This window comes from Acinonyx jubatus, chromosome A1, assembly GCF_027475565.1.
Source record: "Acinonyx jubatus isolate Ajub_Pintada_27869175 chromosome A1, VMU_Ajub_asm_v1.0, whole genome shotgun sequence".
In the NCBI taxonomy this organism is placed as follows: Eukaryota; Metazoa; Chordata; class Mammalia; order Carnivora; family Felidae; genus Acinonyx; species Acinonyx jubatus.
The window spans coordinates 168,645,857-168,668,961 of NC_069380.1; the positions used below are offsets into that span (position 1 = coordinate 168,645,857).

At 38.5% G+C, this 23,105-nt stretch overlaps 1 protein-coding gene across 2 annotated transcripts in view; it reads left to right on the plus strand.

Moving 5' to 3' along the window:
- The window catches only part of CAMK4 (calcium/calmodulin dependent protein kinase IV), a 215,498-nt gene that overhangs the window by 103,404 nt on the left and 88,989 nt on the right, over positions 1-23,105 (plus strand). The window lies entirely within an intron of this gene.

Below are 23,105 nucleotides of genomic sequence, written 5' to 3' on the forward strand. Positions count from 1 at the left end.
TCATTTAAGAAGTCTCTATTTGAAGAAGGAGGAAGGATTGTGTTTTCTTATTGCTTCTTCTTGCCATATACTTGTAGATGAGCTGAGGGGGCAAAGGTACTTAGGCTCATCTCTAATGAGTATGAAATGCAGCAGGTGAGAGTTCGTGATACAAATGGCAGCATCTAACACTACCTCATGGTAGTTTCTGCACCCCGGGGAGTATTGATCACTCTAATACCCTACTGGCACTCTCCGTCCCTAGGGAATTTCCCCTTACAAAACCACAAAAACACACATTCTTCCTTTCTCAAATTCTATGTGAACACATATGTGAAATTTATATACTTCTGAAAACCCAGCTGTAAAGTATGCTGAGGAGAGAAATATAAATTTTGTAGTCAAGTAATACGTCTTTTAGGCCAAGGGATTTTTTTTTAAGTCAGCTTAATATCACCAGCTGTTTATGTATATTGTCTGGCACAGGGAAATTTTAGAATCTCATATAATGAAGAAGAGAATAATGGCATGGGATTTTTTTCTATTGAGAAGTAGAATGACATTTTGAAATAATCTGTTAGAATTTAAAGTCACAGCAAAATAACAAAGAGTCTAATTAAAAAATAATTTAATAATTTAAATGGCAGTTGCTGCTATAAACCCTATATTCTGGATTTCCTACCTGGTGTAGGCAATGATTTAAGGTATTCCAGAATGTAGAGGAATCTTCTGATTGGTAAGTTTTGGTGTTTTCTCTTAAATCAATTTCTTAGAGTCATAACATTTATTTGAATTAGGATTATTAAAATTTTATGAAATGAACTTCCTATTAAATATCTGCTTTCTATGAAAATAAGTTGGCATGCTCTAGCAGTGGTCACACAAGAGATGTTTCTGGACTTGGCTATCTTCTTTCCTGCTGGTTAAAAAAAATTGTCAGTAAAATTTGTAAGTGGTTATTTTATTTTCGTAGTTGAGGAAACTCTGAAAAGGATTCGCTGTATGAATGTCTAGGAAAAGAAACACTCAAAACTGACATCAGAGTGCTCAGAATCCCAAAAGACAGAGGGCTGGTTTAGAAAATATTGGATTATGTAAAAAATCTTTGAATGAATTGGAATAAGGGACAGGCGAAGACATTTGGTGAGTTTGTGACTCATTCATTGGGAAACTAAAGCTCTGGTTTGCCCTTGCTGTCTTCTCTTCTCCACCTCTGTTGTGGAAACATCTTCCCTAGAAGACAGGCAGGAAGAAAATGTGGATGGGAACCAAGTGTCAGATTGAGCTGCAGAGCGGTGCTAGAAGGCAGATGTTGTCGAACACAGTTACTGCTGTGCCAAATGGAATAAGAGAAAATCCCCTGGGGAAACCCAAGTTTTGAACGTCAATTGGGTGGAATCTCCAGCATTGTCTCCTAGAATAAACTATTCACAGAGATGTGTAAACAAGAGAAATAGCAGGCAAAATCTCAGAAAGCAATTGCCTCCAGTGTTTAATTTCATATAGGTCATGAAGATACAACTTCCTTATCTAAATGAAATAAATGAATGAAGCCTAAGAATCTATTTAGAGAAGAAAAGCAATGCAGGGAAAATAAAGTATTTTCCTAGTGAATTCAGTTAAAGATCTCTTTCAGGGCAAAGGGGGCTTTAGGGGCGCCTGAGTGGCTCAGTCAGTTAAGTGTCTGACTTTGGCTTAGGTCATGATCTCACGGTTCGTGAGTTCAAGCCCTGCATCAGGCTCTGTGCTGATAGCTCAGAGCCCAGAGCCTGCTTTGGATTCTGTGTCTCCCTCTCTCTCTGCCACTCACCTGCTCGTGTGTTCTCTCTCTCTCTCTCTCTCTCTCTCTCTCTCTCTCTCTTCCTACCCCTTTGCCCCTACCCCCTCTAAAATTAAAAAAAAAATTTTTAATGGTAATTTTATGTGGTTCAACTAATAACTTTGGGACCACTATACTGCTTCACTTGTAAGTTCCTCAGGTCCTCATTTTACGACTGGACATAAACCTAAAAGGTCTGAAAGATTGTCTGTCTGCTTATCTATCATCTATTATCAGCCAGCTGTGAGAATTTCCTGGGTGTGGTGTAATAAACTGCCCCAAACTGGAAGGCTTAAAAGAATGGAAATTTGTTCTCTTAGAGTTTGGAGGCCAGAGTCTGAAGTCAAGGTTTTGGCAGGGTTGACTCTTGGTGAGGGCACTGAGGGAGAACCTGCTCCATGCCTCTCTCCTTGCTTCTGGTGACAGAAGCCTGACTTGCAGATGTGTCACTCTAATCTCTGTCTCCGTTGGTACATGGCCATCTTCCCCCTGTGTGCCATCTCATCTTCCCTCTGTGCATTGTCTGTGTTCAAATTGTCCTCTTACAATGACACCATCCCTACTGGATTAGAAGTTGGCCCTGCTCCACTATGACATCATCCTACATTAACTACTTACATCTGCAACAACCCACTTTCCAAATCAAGTCACTTTCAGAAGTTCTGGTGGTTAGGACTTCAAAATGTCTTTTTTTTTGGGGGGGGCACGTTTGTGCCCATTATATGATCTATAAGAGAACACTTCTAAGGTGAATTTCAAAATATGCCATTCAATATTTTATCTGAAGATGAGTGAAACTTATTATCACATTCAAGAAAGTTTAATAAACCTAAGAAAACTTACCCAGGTTATAGGTGATTAAATTCACATATGAACATTTTTAAGTCCAAGAAAGATTTCCCATCTCTTTTACAGTTAATTATTTGATGACAATTATCCTCTCTCCCAGGATCTGTTTAAATACTTTTTCAGGACCCAAATTTATTTTATGGCAATATTATGTACTTTTCTCGCAGCTTAATATTTGGGGGAGGATTTAGTTTACATTGGCAATAAGAGACTTACTCCCAATTCATCACTGAGAATCCATTAGGCACTCACATGTCTGAGTGATAGACAACAACTCTAATTTACCTATAGGAAGACAGACTAAAACACCAGCCCTTCTGGAGAAATCCATATCTCTTTGGTGGTCAGGTACAGGACAGACTTAATACTGATAATAAACCTAAAGTGAATTGTTGTGTTTAGGCCATTGGGTATTTTAACAAATAAAATATCTTTATGGGAAATAAACATATAATAAAAATATTTTTAATTACCATATATTTTATATATGGATATAATACCATGCACTTTATATATAGATAACTACATTTCTTAGAATTAGTATACATTAAAATACATATCGAGGTGCCTGGGTGGCTCAGTCAGTTGAGTGTCCAATTTCAGCTCAGGTCATGATCTCGCAGGTCATGAGTTCAAGCCCCACATAGGGCTATGTGCTGACAGCTCAGAGCCTGGAGCCTGCTTCAGATTCTGTATCTCCTTCTATCTCTGCCCCTCCCCCACTTGTGTCCTATCTTTCTCTCTCTCTCAAATAAATACAAACATTAAAAAATTTTAAAAAACACGTATCAACCAAGGTAATAATGTCTGCAACTTACTTTCAAATAGTTAAACAATAAAAAAGTATGTGTGAGTATGTGTGTGTCCATAAGGGGAAAGAAAATATGGAAAAATCAACAATTACTGAATTTAGGACAGTATTTCATGCTGGTATTTCAGCATTTTAGTATATATGAAAATTGTCATACCAAAAATTTGGGTTAAAACATACTTCAACATTGAGATCCTATTTTTCATACCTTAGCATTTCTTCTGGCCATTCAAAAAGCATTTCTAAATCACGCAGTTTCTAATTGTTATGATAAACATCAGTGACTGGCACTGAAGTGCCAGAAAACAGAAAATTATAGTCAAATCAACTTTGTACCTGGACATTTCCAGAAACAATATCCATTCATCTCATTCATTATAATTCATCTCAGTCATTATAATGATAAAGCTTTGGGGACAGTAAGAGGAAACAAGAGAGGGAAATGAGATAAAAGGCTTTTGTGGTCATGCATTTGTTTAATTTTTTTTCCACTTAGAATTAATGGTCCTTGTACTGAAGTAGTCATCAAATCTCTAGGAGAGGCATCCATACTTACCTCTTAAGAAAAAAGTAGCCTGTTTTGTAAATTTTTTATTTTGAAACAGTTACAGGTTTGCAGGCAGTGCCATATCTTATTGCCCATAAGTACTTCATTACCTTGCATGTAAGAACTAATTGATTGGCAGATATCAATGGGATTTTTACTGTGAACTTTGTAAAACATGAGTCAATGGTGAAGGAAACAAGACTTTTTTTCCTTCATGCCTGAGCCCTTCATCATCTCCATTTTTTTGTGATTTTTAGAAGAAATTGAAGTAGAGAAGAAAGATTTACTAAGCTACTTCCTCAGATTAACAACTTTGGGGCATTAAAGGATTCTGATAGATACAGCTATTAGGACAACCAGTGATTTACAAGGTAGAACCTTTTTACTGATATTACATGACTTTTGAATATGCTGAACTTAAAACTACATAAAATGAGAAAAATAGATTCAAAAAAGTGTCAAAATTTGAACAGATTAAGCAGATGGAACCTTCAGTTTGGACTGAATTTTGCTGAGTTGAAAGGAATCACAATTTTTGAAGAATGGCATAGTGATAATGTAGTTACTATTTCAGGAGAGAGTCACATGCTTTACCTTTCTTCCTTAGGAGTACATCCCTGAGGGTATATCTAAATAGTGGCACTTCAGCCCTATCAATATGGCTTATATTCAAGAGCTGATTAAGATTTAAGAAAATTATGCTCCCCAATCATTTATAGTGTCCCCGGAATTTTAGGGACAAATATTTGAATTCTAGAATTCAGGTTAGATTTCCAACTGTGTGGCTCAGCTCTTAGTAGAGATTGCATTCATCTTACTGTAAAATCCATGCCCTTTCATGAAATACCCAGTACTGAGTCTAAGAATTAATCTCAGCCTATAAATTCAGAATTTATGACTTTGAGAGCCAATCTCAGCATGTCAGTTCAGAATGCGTAAGTATTCTGACTTTCCTTAAGAATGGCTCGGCAGCTGCGGGTTGTTATTATGGGCTCTGGAGCCAGACGGATGGAGTTCAAGATCACTTCTGCCAATTACTGCTTGTGTGGCTTTACAACAAATTATATAAATCTCTCAATCTTAGTTTCTTCATCTGTAAAATGGCTTTAAGAACATCTAACTCACGGTGTTTTCTAGTGAAGATTAAAATGAGAATTTGTGTAAAATATTTCTCAACACCCAGGAAACTTGTAATAAATGGGAACATTATTCTTATTATTAATTATAATGAGTCCACACAGATATTTTATATTATGATGGTACCACTTCTTTCTATCAAATTCTAATGTTCTCATCAGTTTCATTTAAAACTGAGCACTAAGCAGTACCAGACATCCTGTGCAATACTGTATGAATAAGATTAATTATATTGTTTTTGGAGTGTTTTTAAAATTTCTGGTGAAAAGGGGTATATATGTTACTACCATTATCAATCAAATTTAACATGACACTAAATAAATATTTCTGATCCTATGACCTACTTAAACAAGTCTAGGATGTTTGTGATTGCTAGATCCTGGTTCTTACCATTGGAGCAATGTGACTAGATCTACAATGAAGAAGCTGTTCCAGGTCTGAGTTTTGTCATATTTTAGTTATTGTAATGTAAAATTACCTATACATTTCTGTAAAGGTTTTTGTTGAATAATATAATTTACTAGAGAATGCCTTTATCTTTTAAAAAATTTTTGTAAGTGTGAAAAGAAGAAAGAGGCCTGTTACTGTCTTCTCATTTAGTTGAAGAACCACACATTGTGATTTGCTAATCATTCTGTGAGTTAGTTTTGAATCTCTATTCATTTTTCCTTATATTCTTATGAGTTAACCATTGGAGTATATAAATATGTTGTGGGAGAATTTGAAAGGTTGCTCTAGATTAAACTGTAAAATATACACAGGCCTCCTCCCCAATTCTTGGTAGGTGAATCTTCAGGACATCTTCATTGCAGGAGATTTCTGTGTTCCTCCATTCTAAAATAGAGTTAATACCATTTATGCCACTGGATAAACTGAAGATTACCTGTTCTTGTCTCATTCAACCTGGCCTTGGGGAACACACAAAACTGCCCATGGGCCTTCATATTCCATTTGTTATGATGTACGTGAGAGAGATGTCTGGGTCAATCTGAGTTAAACATATGCATCTCTTAAATGTTGCCATAGCCACTTTTAACCACTCATGAATATCCTCTAAAAGTGAAGCAAGGTCACCTTTGGTCAGTGACGGAGAGGAAAATAATAAATCACTAGCTCAAATACACTTTTTGGGCCCAATTGAGGTCTCCAAACACATTAATGAAAGTAACTTGCGGATAACAAGCTGTGTCAAGTGAAGTGAAACTTCTTTAAGCATTCTGTCAGTTGAAACCTATTGATTTTCATAGGAACTATTAAGCTAGGTTTCCTGGAATAGGAACAGGGATATTTCTATTCAGTTTGTGACAGGTAAATGTCTACAAGAGAAAAGAGGTAGTGGGGTGGAATGTTAAAACCTTGGCCTGGTTTGTATGCTTTCCCATTCAGAGATTCACTTTGAAATCTGAACATTCTTGCAGAGAATTAGTTGTTGAAGTGTGATATGTTTTCTTTTTTGATAGAAACGCTGTGAGAATCTGTCTCAATTCAGCTTGCTTATCAGTCCTCTCATTATATTAAGCTCTCTTCAGGGTGTTTTGTTGCCTTTTAAAAAATAAACACCATAATTCAGACAAGGAGCTGCAAAGGGTGGTGGGAGGTGAGAGAGAAGGAGAGACTGAGAATATAGGCACATCCCCGTGTGCTGTTGCCTGAAAGAAAACACACTTTGCAGTGATGCCATCCACTCAGGCTATCACATTTAAGCCTCTAGTACTTTTGTAAGTAGTGGGCGGCTGGATCTGAAGTGATCTTCTTCCTTTACGTGCAGTCTATGAAGCAGAAAAAAGAGATGCATAACTGGCCGCAACGGAGGAAATCTTACAGGAAGAGCTTATGTTGCTATTCCATGGTAGAAGAAAGAGACTAGAAACTTCTCAGAGAGCTGAATCGGAAAGGCCTTGTAACCACAGGAAAGGTACTGGGAGCAGGGAAGTTGACAGAAGCCAAAGTCAGAAGATCAGAGCTGGGGACTGGTGCCCGATGGGCCACAATCAGAGAACTCAGAGGGCCGGCAGGAACACAGCCTACCAGCCTCAGAACAAACTTGGGATTTGTAGCTTGCAAAGAAGGGGAGAAGCTATAATATTAGTGTTAACAGGGAAAAACATTTCAATAAATTTTGATTTTTATATTTATAGTACCACATTGAATGATGGTCAAAGCCAACTAGACAATATAAAAAGAGAGGCGAGAAAGAAGGCAAAAAAAAAAAAAAAAAAAAAGGATCAAGTCATAGAACTCCAAAACCATTAATCTGCTAAAAAAGAGGGAGTGAATGACTTTGTGCAGAGGATATTAGTTAGAAGGGATTCAAATAATTTTCAGTATTGAATTAGCTTTCAACTGCTTTTTTTTAAAGTAAGAATTCTCAAATCAACATATGCCACCTCAGTAGTTTTAACAGTAAAGGAGCATAATGCCAATAAGAATGGTGCCCACATTTAATTATTAAATATATTTGGCCCCTTTCACATGTTAACACAAAGTACCCCATGGGAGTATCTTACTTATGGAAGTTTTAGAAAAGAGATGTGTCCAAAGTACACAATAGCATATAGAACTTGAACCCAGGGCTTTTGAGTCCCAAATTTGGGTCCTTTCTATTTATACCAGCTAGATCCTGATAGAAGAAAGACCAAAAAAGGACCAAAAAATGGTAGGAATGATCATGGTCCAGATCTGAGACTGAAACTGGACGTTGCTAATCTGATAAAGGATGAAAAAGCCTTTGTTGACAGAGACACAGAGAAACTGTGTGCATTTCTAAGTCATACTGTGAAACAAAGGCAAATAATACTCCCTATGTGCAGAGAACACAGGCAACATATTTATTTTCCAAATGCTGTTAAAAGCTTAGTTTGATAAGTCTCAGCACACAATATTCAGTAACAAATGAAAGAAGAATCACTGGAGAGTGTGTAATATACAGACCACATACCTTGCTTGGTGTGAATCTCTTTGCTCTTTGTCTTAATGGTAGATGGAATGCAGTGACCCGGGCTGTGGCTATGTGTATGGAATTCTAGTTTCTTCTTTGCTGCAAGGATAAATTCATATTTATCTCTACCCCAGAAATCTGAAAAATGTATCAAATGGATTGTTATATCTACAGTGCCTCCTCCCACCCCTATCACAAAATACCAAGTTGTCATTGGGAGAATTTTTTTTTTTTTCTGAGACTTTGGGATCAGAATAGTCTGGACTTATTTTTTCCATAAGAACACCAGGACACATTTGAGTGTTGTGATCAACCCTGTGGAAAGGTGGGACATACATAATAAAGTACTATACACTGTGAATGATTTTTTTTTCATCGATAAAGCAGATCCAAGATTACCATCCTCACCGTTTAAATTGTGACATTTTTATAAAGGGAAATGTGGATGAGTGTCAGAATTTACCTACCACATTTATATCTGCAAAAAAAAAAATGATATATCCTCTATTTCTATGACAATTAAAATTTTTCCTGAGACTGGTGCCACTGGATATGTGGGGTAAAGGTACTTAAAATTTCCAGTCCAAGATATCTTAGTTTTTTCTCATTTAAGACTCTCTTTTAGTTTAGAAGAGTTTCTTTAGGGTAAATGTTCAGTGTAAGTTTATCCGTCTCCAAGCTGTTTCTCCCTTGTCCTATTCTTTTGATGCTTTCTTAAGTACTCATGGGAGCATGGTGTCTACAGCAAGGGTGAAGTAACCCATGCACCACCGCCATTACCAGCTGCTGGCACCACTGAACACCTGACTGGGTGAGGGCACCAGCAGCTGTAGACAGCTGGGGATACATCATAGGGTTGAATAATGGTCGGACAGGGACAGGACCAGACCAGCCAGGCAGCACAAAGTCAGAGATCAGCCCAGCCCATCAATCACGGGCCCCTTTCCACTGCCTTCTCTGAACCTGACAGTCCTGGAAGGTATCAGAGGGGGAGCAATGCTAGGACCATTATCATGGAATGTTGTGCATGTCTACCCAATTACTCATGCATGGGACTTTTAAACACGGAGCCACTTGGCCTGGAAGAGACTTAATGGGAGTACATGGAAGATGAGCACATCACTCTAAAGAAAAAGATGTTGAGAAGAACTGAGCTGACACACTTTAGCTTCCGATTTCTGGAAGCATTTGGTCTCTTCGGAAAAGTGAAGCTCTGGGGTTAACTCATGTTAAGATGTTTCTTCAGCAAGGGAGCCAAATCCAGAGACACAAACACTGCCCTGGAGCAACACCAACAATGGAATTTTTTTCAAACCTTAAATCATTAAGATTTCTACTCTCTATGGGGCATCTGGGTAGCTCAGTCGGTTAAGCATCTTGGTTTCGGGTCAGGTCAGGATCTCACGGTTTTCTTGGTTCGAGCCCCATGTTGGCCTCCTCTGTGCTGACAGTGCAGAGCCTGCTTGGGATTCTCTATCTTCTCTTTCTGCCCTTCCCCACTTGCACTGTCTCTGTCTTGAAATAAATAAACTTTAAAATTTTTTTTTAAAAAAAGACTTCTACTCTCTCTTTCTTTATGACCCCAGCCCCAGAGCATGATTATATTGCTTTTGGGGCCATTTAAAATCTTTTTTGTCAGTAACTTATCCTTTTTTTTTTTTAAAGGAAGTTTTTAGCATCCTTGAACAATATTTACAAGCATATTTGAAAGTCTTAATTATCTTAGAAAGAACAGTTAAGGAGCCAAAGCTTCTAAGAATGTCCCGGTATTCCCCTATTCAAAGCATGCCCTCATAAGGAATTCAACCCCAAGATGTAACTGATGAGATTTAAAATACTAATGTTTATAAGAGTATTTTTTTGTTTCATTATTTGAGAGAGTACAAAGTCATCAACTTCTTAAATATCTAATTAGTCACTTTTATAACTGATAGATGATCACTTGTTTTAGGATTAAATGGATAGCTCAGGGTCTCCAGGGTATACAGTGTTCTGCCCCACACTTCACATGGTTTGAGAATTGTGTACCTGAATCATTGCTGTCAAACTGAAAGAAATATAAAACCAAAACTGAGTTTTGTGTTTCCATCCTTTTTTGGTACTTTTAAAACTACTTTGAAAAGTACTGCCTTAGTCCTGAGAGGAAAATACATTGCAATCCAGGCCTATCTCAAGAAACAAGAAAAATCCCAAATACAAAATCTAACAGCACACCTAAAGGAAATGGAAGCAGAACAGCAAAGACAGCCTAAATCCAGCAGAAGAAGAGAAATAATACAGATCAGACCAGAAATAAACAATATAGAATCTAAAAAAACTGTAGAGCAGATCAACGAAACCAAGAGTTGGTTTTTTGAAAAAATGAACAAAATTGATAAACCTCTAGCCAGGCTTCTCAAAAAGAAAAGGGAGATGACCCAAATAGATAAAATCATGAATGAAAATGGAATTATTACAACCAATCCCTCAGAGATACAAGGAATTATCAGGAAATACTATGAAAAATTATATGCCAACAAACTGGACAACCTGGAAGAAATGGACAAATTCCTAAACACCCACACACTTCCAAAACTCAATCAGGAAGAAATAGAAAGCTTGAACAGACCCATAACCAGCGAAGAAATTTAATCAGTCATCAAAAATCTCCCAACAAATAAGAGTCCAGGACCAGATGGCTTCCCAGGGGAGTTCTACCAGACGTTTAAAGGAGAGATAATACCTATCCTTCTCAAGCTATTCCAAAACATAGAAAGGGAAGGAAAACTTCCAGACTCATTCTGTGAAGCCAGCATTACTTTGATTCCTAAACCAGACAGAGACCCAGTAAAAAAGAGAATTCCAGGCCAATATCCCTGATGAATATGGATGCAAAAATTCTCAATAAGATACTAGCAAATTGAATTCAATAGCATATAAAAAGAATTATTCACCATGATCAAGTGGGATTCATTCCTGGGCTGCAGGGCTGGTTCAACATTCGCAAATCAATCAATGTGATACATCACATTAATAAAAGAAAGATAAGAACCATATGATCCTGTCAATCGATGCAGAAAAGGCCTTTGACAAAATTCAGCATCTTTCTTAATAAAAACCCTCGAGAAAGTCGGGATAGAAGGAACATACTTAAAGATCATAAAAGCCATTTATGAAAAGCCCACAGCTAAGATCATCCTCAATGGGGAAAACCTGAGAGCTTTCTCCCTGAGATCAGGAACACGACAGGGATGTCCACTCTCACCGCTGTCGTTTAACATAGTGTTGGAAGTTCTAGCATCAGCAATCAGACAACAAAAGGAAATCAAAGGCATCAAAATTGGCAAAGATAAAGTTAAGCTTTCACTTTTGGCAGATGACATGATACTATACATGGAAAATCCGATAGACTCCACCAGAAGTCTGCTAGAACTGATACCTGAATTTAGCAAAGTTGCAGGATACAAAATCAATGTACAGAAATCAGTTGCATTCTTATACACTAACAATGAAGCAACAGAAAGACAAATAAAGAAACTGATCCCATTCACAATTGCACAAAGAAGCACAAAATACCTAGGAATAAATCTAACCAAAGATGTAAAAGATCTGTATGCTGAAAACTATAGAAAGCTGATGAAGGAAATTGAAGAAGATATAAAGAAATGGAAAAATATTCAGTGCTCATGGATTGGAAGAATAAATATTGTCAAAATGTCAGTACTACCCAAAGCTATCTACACATTCAATGCAATCCCAATCAAAATTGCACCAGCATTCTTCTCGAAACTAGAACAAGCAATCCTAAAATTCATATGGAACCACAAAGGGCCCCGAATAGCCAAAGTAATTTTGAAGAAGAAGACCAAAGCAGGAGGCATCACAATCCCAGACTTTAGCCTCTACTACAAAGCTGTCATCATCAAGACAGCATGGTATTGGCACAAAAACAGACACATAGACCAATGGACTAGACCCACAAACGTATGGCCAACTAATCTTTGACAAAGCAGGAAAGAATATCCAATGGAAAAAAGACAGTCTCTTTAACAAATGGTGCTGGGAGAACTGGACAGCAACATGCAGAAGATTGAAACTAGACCACTTTCTCACACCATTCACAAAAACAAACTCAAAATGGATAAAGGACCTGAATGTGATACAGGAAATCATCAAAACCCTAGAGGAGAAAGCAGGAAAAAAGCCTCTCTGACCTCATCTGCAGCAATTTCTTCCTTAACACATCCCCAAAGGCAAGGGAATTAAAAGCAAAAATGAACTACTGGGACCTTATGAAGATAAAAAGCTTCTGCACTGCAAAGGAAACAATCAACAAAACTAAAAGGCAACCAACGGAATGGGAAAAGATATCTGCAAATGACATATCAGACAAAGGGCTAGTATCCAAAATCTATAAAGAGCTCACCAAACTCCACACCCGAAAAACAAATAACCCAGTGAAGAAATGGGCAGAAAACATGAATAGACACTCCTCTAAAGAAGACATCCAGATGGCCAACAGGCACATGAAAAGATGCTCAACGTCGCTCCTCATTAGGGAAGTAGAAATCAAAACCATACTCAGATATCACCTCACACCAGTCAGAGTGCCCAAAATGAACAAATCAGGAGACTGTAGATGCTGGCGAGGATGTGGAGAAACAGGAACCCTCTTGCACTGTTGGTGGGAATGCAAATTGATGCAGCCACTCTGGAAAACAGTGTGGAGGTTCCTCAAAAAATTAAAAATAGACCTACCCTATGACCCAGCAGTAGCACTGCTAGGAATTTACCCAAGGGATACAGGAGTACTGATGCATAGGGGCACTTGTACCCCAATGTTTATAGCAGCACTCTCAACAATAGCCAAATTATGGAAAGAGCCTAAATGTCCATCAACTGATGAATGGATAAAGAAATTGTGGTTTATATACACAATGGAGTACTACATGGAAATGAGAAAGAATGAAATATGGCCCTTTGTAGCAACATGGATGGAACTGGAGAGTGTTATGCTAAGTGAAATAAGCCATACAGAGAAAGACAGATACCATATGGTTTCACTCTTATGTGGATCCTGAGAAACTTAACAGAAACCCATGGGGGAGGGGAAGGAAAAAAAAAAGAGGTTAGAGTGGAAGAGAGCTAAAGCATAAGAGACTCTTAAAAACTGAGAACAATCTGAGGGTTGATGGGGGGTGGGAGGGTGGGGAGGGTGGGTGATGGGTATTGAGGAGGGCACCTTTTGGGATGAGCACTGGGTGTTGTATGGAAACCAATGTGACAATAAACTTCATATATTGGGAGAAAAAAAAAAGAAAAGTACTGCCTTGACCACATAAAAATCACTGAAAGCCACTGATGCTGGTAGGCTGGGTCTGGGGACCCAGAGAGGTCCCCAGGACCAGCCAAGAGGGTCCCTGGCTGCATGCAGGATAGAAATCAAACGTGAGCCGGCAAGAGGTGAAAGCAGAGTTTATTGAAGCTATAGGGAGAGTGCAGGTGTAGAATGTTTGGAAGACTCAGAAAGGAAAGGAGGGAGTCTCATCTTTGTTTGGGGTCTGGGGATTTTTTTATTGAGGATCGTGATCTGGTGTACCTATTGTCTCAGGAATCCAGGAACCACCTAGAACAAAGATGATGCCCCGGGTGTTATTCTATAGAGCCAGGGGGCTTTGGCCTCGAGATGTCTATTGCTGGTGGTCTGGAATACACATATGATAGCTGTGTCTGGTCATTCTCACCTGGTCCATCCTTAGATGTTCTCTATTCTAGAGAAGTCATTAACTTCTTGCCCCTTACACAGAGGACATGCACCACTTGGACTGAGGCATGTGCAAAGTAGAGGTGCAGGTCCTAGCAAGAATAGAAGCAGGAAAAGGACCAAAAAGCAAGCTTTTATGCATTCCTTCAGTTTCGCTATCTCAGCACTAAAAGGGAATGATGCACTTTGTTCATTTCTATAGGAACTTTTTGATGTCTGTAGGGCATTGCTGATACCCAGCTGTGGAGTAACTCAGGTGTGACCTCAGCGGCCAACAGTGATTAATAAACATAAGAAATTGGTTTTAAAACCTCCGTGGAGCTTAACCAAAGAAGTACAGCTCTTATCCCAATCTTCAAAAATAGTGAAGGAAGGCATTTAAATGTAAATGCAAACAGATATCAGTTCCCCTCTTTGATTACCCTCAAATAAGGAGATTATATTGGATAGAGTTTAGGATTTTGATGAAACTGTCTTTCACTGAAAAGAAGAACCAAACTGTATTTCAAGTTTATTAGACATTTTTTCCTTCCTAGGATGGCACTCTCATAAATCCCAATATTTCTAAATTTAGTTTATTTCCGTTGCAGTAATTTTTATGGGAAAATATAGAAAAATGAAAATAGAAGACTAGGAAATATTTACTTTACTTTTACAAGTTCCTTTCAGGAAAGGCACTGAACATCTACCATGAGCCAGGAGATTTCATATATATTTTAATTTACTCCTTACAACAATGGTACTGTAGGTAGCAATTATTATGTCCATGTTATCTATGAATAAATTGGAATATCCTCAGACAGGATAAATGATTTTATCAACGACTTAATGGCAGAACCAGAATTCAAGTTGCATTTTGAAATAAAGTACAGCCATGGAACGTCATTACAGAATGATTTATATGGTAGCAAATTGTAAGAAATCATAAGTATCTAATGATAAATATAGCCATTGATGACACCAGGCCATTAGGAAGCTGTTTTACATTCTGCTTGTGAATGTCAGGTGACCATAAGGTTTTATGATATTTTTCATGAAAATTAAAAGAAACAAAACTGTATCTCCACATTTGAAGTATGTAAAGAAATATTCAGAGTTGAAAGAGTTGAAAGAAAGTGAACCAGAATACTAGCGATAGCTGTGTTACAACAGTGGGTATGTTCCTCACTCTTACGTTTTCAACATTTTTTTTTTAATGTGACTATGAGGGATGCCTGGGTGGCTCAGTCAGTTAAGCCTCTGCCTCTTGATTTTGGCTCAGGTCATGATTTCAGTGTTAGTTCAAGCCCTGCATTGGGCTCTGCATTGCAGAGCCTGTTTGGGGTTCTCTCTCTCTCTCTGACTCTCCCCTGTGCTTGCTCTCTCTTGCTCTCTCTCAAAAATAATTTTTTAAAAAAATATGGCTATGAAACTTATCTAAAAATTTCTAGTATCTCTTTATTTTCTTCTAGCCCTGGCAACATGCTCCTGAAAAGAGAATTTGGGAGGCTGACATTACATTCCTTTCTTATCACAGGATATCAACTTCTTTTTTGCAAGGATCTGACTGTACTGGTGTTGATGTGCCCTCATTTTGGAATATGCAGGAGTAGGGACCTAGCAAAGCTTTCCTCTTGAACTGTCCCCTGGCAGGCACAGAGACAAAGCCAAGAATTTGCAGGTACATCCCTATAATCCTCTGCTTACCAAGGATCCCCCAGCTCTCCAACTTTCACTGTTACCATTTCCTCATTTTCATCACTTCATCTTCTTGTAATCTTTTTTTGCAGTTGTGTTTGATTCAAAGCACTGATCGCACACAAAAAGGCAAGGTGTGCTGTACTATAATAATAATCCTTTGTGACTCACAGTTTGGAAACTGCAGGCTACTATCCATGCAGGCCCTAGGTATGGGTGCTTCCAGATCTTTGCCAGTAAGATAGTTGTTCTCCACTCCATTGGTGTCAATAACATGACAAAAATGTTACACAGATTCAACTGTCAGGAGAACAGACTAATCTGTTCTAATCTAACAGTTCTAATCTTAACTAACCAAAGCTGTCAAACCAGGGATCTTTTCTTTAAGCCACCCATCTTTTGTATTCATATACTAGCTTAATCCTTCCTTCCTTCATTCTTCATTCAAGAAATTATTGTATACCAGGCATTGGTAAATAATGCTGGAGATGTGAATGTGTAGAAAATAAAACCCTTGCTGTCACAGAGCTTGTGTTCTGGTGGAAGAATCAAATAATGAATTAGTAAATGATAATCTAGATGTTTGTAAATGTTATAAAGAGATTAGGGTGATATGATCCATGGTGTATGTATGTATGTGTAGTCACTTTTGATGGAGTGGCCAGGGAAGGCCTCTCAGTTACTCTCTGAGTGAAGTCAGAAGGTCTAGTGGAAAAGGAATTAGCAAGTGCAAAGACTTTGGAGAATGGTCTAGTAGTTGAATGGCCTGGGTAGAGCAAAAAATGACATAAGATCAAAACGGTGAGGCCAAGCCATCCAGAGTTTTATGGTCCATGGTAAAGAGTTTGCATTTATTCTAAGCACAATGGATGTGAACAAAGGCATTTAAGTTGGAGAATGACATGATCTGATTTATATTTTAAAGACCTCACTCTGGCTTGTATGCAAAGGGAATGATTGGAAAGGGTAAGAATACAAGCAGAGAGATTAGTTAGGAAGTATTTCAATACTTATGCAGCCTTTAAAGTAGAAGAAAAGTCAGAGCAGAATGGTGACATGGAATAATCAATTTTATTTGAAGAATGGAGTGATCAAATATATCAAATGCTGCTGACAGGATAAGATGAGTAGTTTGGCTCCAAGTGCTTCTCCAAGGAGGCCACTGATTTCTTCTATAAGAGTGGTTGGAGGAGTTCTTGGAATGAAGCCAGACTGGGTTGCACTGACAAAAAGGTGGGGGGGGGGTGTAGGTGGAGGGAGGAAGTGGAGAAAGAAAGCAGAGACAACTCTAGAGAGTTTTTCTGTGGAGGGAAGCAGAGAAATGCTTTGAAAGCAGGAAGACAGGTGAGGAACTGAGGGATGAGATCTTTTTAAGGATAAGAGGTATTAAATCAGGGTTACCTCCGTATATTCTTAATCTCAGGGAGAGATACAGAGATTAAAGAACAAGGAAAGAGCTAGTGAAAGATACAAAGTCCTTTCTCCTTAATATACCATGTTCTCTCCGCTCTCTTCTTTCTCTCTGTTAAGCCAAATCTGTTTCTAGTGAGAGTCTAGCATGAGCCAAATCTTTTGTATAAACGCTGTTCAGCTTGTCATCTCTCCCAGGAATATTTTAAGCCTGTTTCATTCACTGTAAAATAAAAGGCTGTTCCTTGTGAAAGAATTTCTGGCATCTGTGAGCAGAAAGGCTTAGATTTTAGAATGTAGGAGTGAGGGAGCCGAGGCACCTTGCTTAAAGGAGCTGCCCTGTTCTGAATCTACCTGACTACAGAAATTTCAGGTTCTGAAATACAAGCATCTTTCTTTCAGGTTTGAGCTTTACAGAGCCATTCTTGACTTGCCTAAACTCTGTCCCCATCCGTGGGCTCCCCCTTCCATTGGAAAGTTCTACTTTTCTCCATTTTGCCATCCCAGTGACTGAAGAGTCTGCAAGGAGTGGGAGGTGACTATTAACAGGACTATAGAAAAATGAGTTTCACAGTTTTCAAAACCAAGCTTATTTGATTGACATACTTTATTAGAGTTTGTCTTCCCATGCTGATCAGAACAAGGTTGGTTTTATGCTAGTCAGTGTTAAATGTAAAATAGGATACTGGTTCCTCTATAATTAATACCCTTCCTGTCCCACCCCATCATGTCCAACGCTTGTCACTGCCATCACCTCCACAGTGCAGCTTCCCCTTCCGTTCTCCTCTCCACTGGGTCCAAACTCACACTTAAAGATCTAGGAGGAGAACATTCAAGCAGAAAACTATCTTTGTACTGACAAAGTGGAAAGGCCTAGAAGTGTGAATGATCTTGGCTTCTTCAGAGATCAGTTAGATGATTAGTGAGCTAGAATAAAAGGGGACAGCTCATAGGTGAGTTCAGTCCAAGGGATAGGGCCAAAATGTTTTTAGCATCTTTCTGAACCTGCTCCTCTAGTCTTAGCCCCCACCCCACCCTGGTAAGTGGCAATTTTATGCTTCCTGTTTCTCATGCTGAAAGAGTTGTGGTCAACTTTTACCCTTTTTGTTCTCTTACATCCCATAGCCAGTTCATCTGCAGATACTTTTTTCTCTTCCTTAAAAATATCCATCTGCTTCATACCTCTATCATCACTATCACCTGGGCCCAAACCTCCATAATCTCTCCTTGGAACAACTGCCCTAACTTGGTACTGAGTCTCCCTACTTTTATTCTTCTCATCATCCTCATCCCTACAAAATTCAGAATATCCTTTTAAATCTTAATTAAGATCATGTCTTTCCTTTCTCAAAACCTCCCAATTGTGTCTGACCTCTCTGGTACTAAAATGCAAAGTTCTTACCTTGGTCAAGATGGCTCTCTATTTACATGGCTCCTGGTCATGAGGAGCCTCCATCATCATCTACTCCTTTCCTCCTCTCTCACTCTGCTTTGGCTAATCTGGCCTCCTTGTTGGCACTCTTAGTTGAGGGCCTTTGTGTTTGCTGTTTCTCTGTGTGGAAACTCCTCCCTCAAATCCAAGTTGCTATGTCCCATGTCACTTTATCAGAGAGACTTTTCCTGACCTTCCATCTCAAACAGCATCCTTCGCCATCCTATGTCCTTAACCTTTTTTTTTCCCTTAGTATTTATCAACTCTGGACTGTTTGTTTGTCTGTTTTTGTCTTCAGTAGAACATAAGCTTCTCAGGACATAAAATTCCTAGGAAGTTTATCCATTTTGTTCATTGCTATATCCTCATGGCCAGAATAACATCTGCATAGTGGGTGCTCAAAAATATTTGTGGAAAAGGGCATCTTGGTGGCTCAGTCAGTTAAGTGTCTGACTTCAGCTCAGGTCATGATCTCGCAGTTCGTGGGTTTGAACCCTGTGTCTGGCTCTGTGCTGACAGCTCAGAGCCTGGAGCCTGCTTCAGATTCTGTATCTCCCTCTCCTTGCTCTGCCCTCCCCCCACTTGCACTCTGCCTCTTTCTCTCTCAAAAATAAGTAAACATTAAATGTATATACATATATATAATACATGTATTTGTGGAATTAATGGATGAAGTTAATTGGATACAGATGTATATAGATTGATAGATTGACTGATGAGAAGATTATGTTCTCTTTGTGTTGTTTATACCTTCTCAGTGGATTAGAAGCAAGGCTGTGATAGGAGAGTGAAGGGAGGAGGGTGTATTGAATGTTAGAGGAGACAGAGTGTAAAGTGTTCTGTTGTAGAGTGAGGAGCTGAGGGTCCCCTGAGATTTGGGGTCATAAATTAAAAATGGAACAAGTCAAGATGGTTGTGCACCTTATTCCGGACACTTCAGTTCACTCACAGACATGGAGTGAAAGAAAAGTAAAGTTTGACCACCTTAAGCGTTTTTCTTGGCAAACCCCAATAAGAGCAAAGGATTTGGGGGAATATGCACATCCATGCTTATCCTAATGGACCATGGAATCTAAGAACTAAAAAGACAGGAAGTAGAAAGCAGAGAGTATGCTATTTGAAATCAATATTTTTGAAGGGGTACAATTGATGATAATGATAAAGCCTGGAATATGACCATGGGAATGGGTTACTAGGAGGGAGTAGAGGAAGAGATTGTTGGAATTTGAGGAAATAGCAAAGAAACTAGAGGCAAGGATGTTGATGGGATCATTCACATGAAAGTTGAAGTTGTTAGGAATGATGACAGATCAGTGGTTGAGGTGAAGTTGCTGAAACCTGGTAAAATCTTCAGTATAGGATGAGTAACAAAGAGATAGGAAGATGACTAAAACAAAAAGAGGTTGCAGATTGTGTTGGCTGATGGCAGACATTTTAAAACAGCTGAGGTTTTAGGGGGACAAGGGAGGAGAAATGGTTTAGAGATAGCAATGGAGAACAAGAAGGACACCTACCCTTCCAGGCCTGTGATATATTTCCTATTGGGACAAAAACAAGACACCACTTGAGAGGACTATGAGAAAAGTAAGGTATCATGAGATGTCCAGGTTTCTATTAGATCAAGAATATAGAGAGAATAATCAGACTTTGTTAAAATTCCACAGTGGTTGGAGATACGAGCCTCAGTATTTTTATCTGTGTCCCACATTTGATTTTTGCATGTTCATACAGCAATTCTTACCTTTTAAATCCTTGTAGGCTAAAACTGTCATTCTTGAACTTAACAAAGTGCCAGCTGTCAAGTCTTTTCATCAAGCATGTTAGTGCTGACATGTACTTGTTGATATGTCAGAGGATGCTAAATTAAGCAGAAGCTATGCAGAAGAGAATTGCTGTGAAAATTTAAAGACACTTGACTTCTTATTTATTTATCCACTAATGTGTATTTTGCCTTTTTCTACAAAGTATTTGAGGAGCACAGTTCTGTACTTCACATTCCATTCTTTGGTCACTGTGCAAACCACAGATGAGCCTAAGAAACCAGAGAAAGAATAGATAGACAAACAAGATTTATGGTCTCAATTCCTGCAAAGAACATGGGATGAGGCTGAGCATTTGATGTGGAAATGCCACTGTACTTGACTGAGTCCCAGAATTAGAGCAGTGGTCTCTACTCATATAGGTCACCCCACCTCACCAAGAGTACTTAAAATTCCAGAGTCCGGATCTAGGCCACATCTGAGATGGCCAAGCGGCTCAAGTTCACCAGAGATCTGGTGTTAAAAATCCTCTCCTTCCCAATTCCTTTACCACCTGTCTCCATCTGTCACTCCCACAATGCAGAAACGGGTTTCCTTTTCTTTCTGTAAGCCCTCATTACTTCTTCTTCACGTATTTTTCAATCCTCTCTCCCTTCTTTTCTACAACTTTCTCAGCCCCAGCACAGGAGTGTTTTTGCTGTGTATCTTAATGAAGGGTCCGTGTTTGATCAACTCTTTTCTAACAGTGGAAACTTTTTCTCTCAGATTACTCTATAATCATACATTTTGTCGTTTCTTTTTCTCCCCCCATGGAGACAGATAGCAAAATTGGGATTTCTTTCAATATTAAGGCATCTTGAGTTCCATGGAGTATTAAAAGTGTACACATCTGTGTAACCACTTTTATTAAATTATTTCATTAATATTTTTCATATGCATAATCTTCAAAAATATGTTTTATATTGAAAGTATTTCAAAAGCTATTAAAATTGAATGTTTCAAAAGTGACTTTATGGAGATGAAAGGAAATACTTCGTTGAATTTTTAGGGCAATTTAAATAGAGGAGCTAAAATAGGTTTTAAGAAAAACCCCATGTGCCCAAGCCATTCAAATTGGTAACTAGAACAATGACACAATGTAAGTGGAAGACAGAGCTCTTAACGATTAGCAGTAAAATGCAGTAAATTAGAGAGGCAGGAATGTAATCCCATTGTTGTCAATCTGGTTTACCTTGTGACTGATAAAAACTCAAGAACCCATCGTGACTGGAGAAATTCCTATGGGCTTCTCCAGATTCCTTCTGTCTACCAGTCTTCCAGACCAGGGAAAGCTGGATTGCCCACTAGCTACTTCATGCAGTTAGGCCAACCAGACACACACCTGAAACTTCTAGCTCTTCCAGCCACTTCTGGATTTGAATGGGACATAATACCTTATGAGGAGGGGTATAGCATCACGACTGCCAAAGAGACTGGATATGCAACCTGAAAGTATGGAAAAGTTAACACCAAAAGGTGAGATTTCACCAGTGGGAAACAGGATAAGGAGATCCCTGGGCAGATGCCTGGGGTCCCTCCTATGAACTTCTTCAATCATGATAGTCAGGTAAAGCTTCTCTGGATAAGTACTGTATGCCAACTGGCTGCAACTGCCCGTATGACCTGCTATTTCTTTATAGCTCATTGTGACACAGTAGTCAGTGTGCTGACTGCATCGTGTCCCTGTTACCTCACCGTACTTCCATTTTCTCCCACTCTAACTGCACCTTCCAAATAAAACACCAGCGTGTTAATCCTTGCCTCATATTTGTTTGCTGGGAAACCTGGGCTAAAATACATCCCCTACCTTAGAATTTTAGTGATATACATTATATATTTTATAATTGTAAATTGTTAGTAACCAAACACTATCATTCTTCAAGGTATTTTGTAAATACTGAAGGTAATTTTATGGGTTTCAGTATTGTAATGCTGCTTTGTTAAAGCCATCTGTTGATGCTTCTAAAGATGCTAATTATAGTAGCACTTGGAAGCTAATTTCAAGTAGCAATAATGACTGTTCAGATAGCTACCCATTGACTTTTATGGTGTGCTTGACTGTTATTTTCTAGAAAAACATCACTTATTGTGAGTGGCAGGGTCAGGGCTCAGTCCCCCTCCTGACCTTTCCAGGAGCTTGGAGGGGGAAGTCAGAAGCAGGAAGGAAATACTAACTTCTGGAACAAGAGAAATATTGGAAAGATGTGAGAGATGTGGCGGTCAAGATACACACCTGTGTGACCTTCAAGATGTGACACCTGTACCAAACTCTGAGACTTCGTTTCAAAAAGAAAGCAAATGGCCCTCAGCATATCTATCTGGGAAAGACTCTGACCTCAGTCTTGTCTTTTTCTGGTTTCTCAGTCATGTATCTGCTCGTTTCTCTTTAGTCAACTTCTCCCTTTCAGCTCTACCGGCTATTGGTTTCTTTGGTTGGCATCACTTTGACTTGTAGTCAAGGTTTTGTCACTCAATTTACTCTCTTTGGATTGGTTTTTGATGCTCCATTTTTTCTCTAAGTTCCCTCTTCTACGATTCTTATCTGCTACTCCCTTCTCAGCGTCCACTGAAGACATGACCTGCACCTGATTTGTCCTAGGCTCCAGCATTCAAGGGAGGAGAAAGGAGACTGTGTTTGCATTGTTTCTTTCACTTAAATTATTACTAAATTTTTGTTCTTCTCTGTCGCCTTTCTATTTTAAAATGTATGATGTTAAATTTTCTGGAATAGTAATTCTCAGGCTTTTGGGCATTAGGAACCCTTTATACTCTTAAAATTACTGAGATTCCAAATTCCATAAACATTTGCTATATTAGAGATTAGAACAGAATTTTTAAAGTATTAATTAATTAAAAACATAACAATAATAAACCCATTACATTTTAACATAAATAGTATTTTTTATGAAAAATAACTATATTTTCCAAAATTAAAAAATACTTTTGAGAAGAGTAGCATTATTT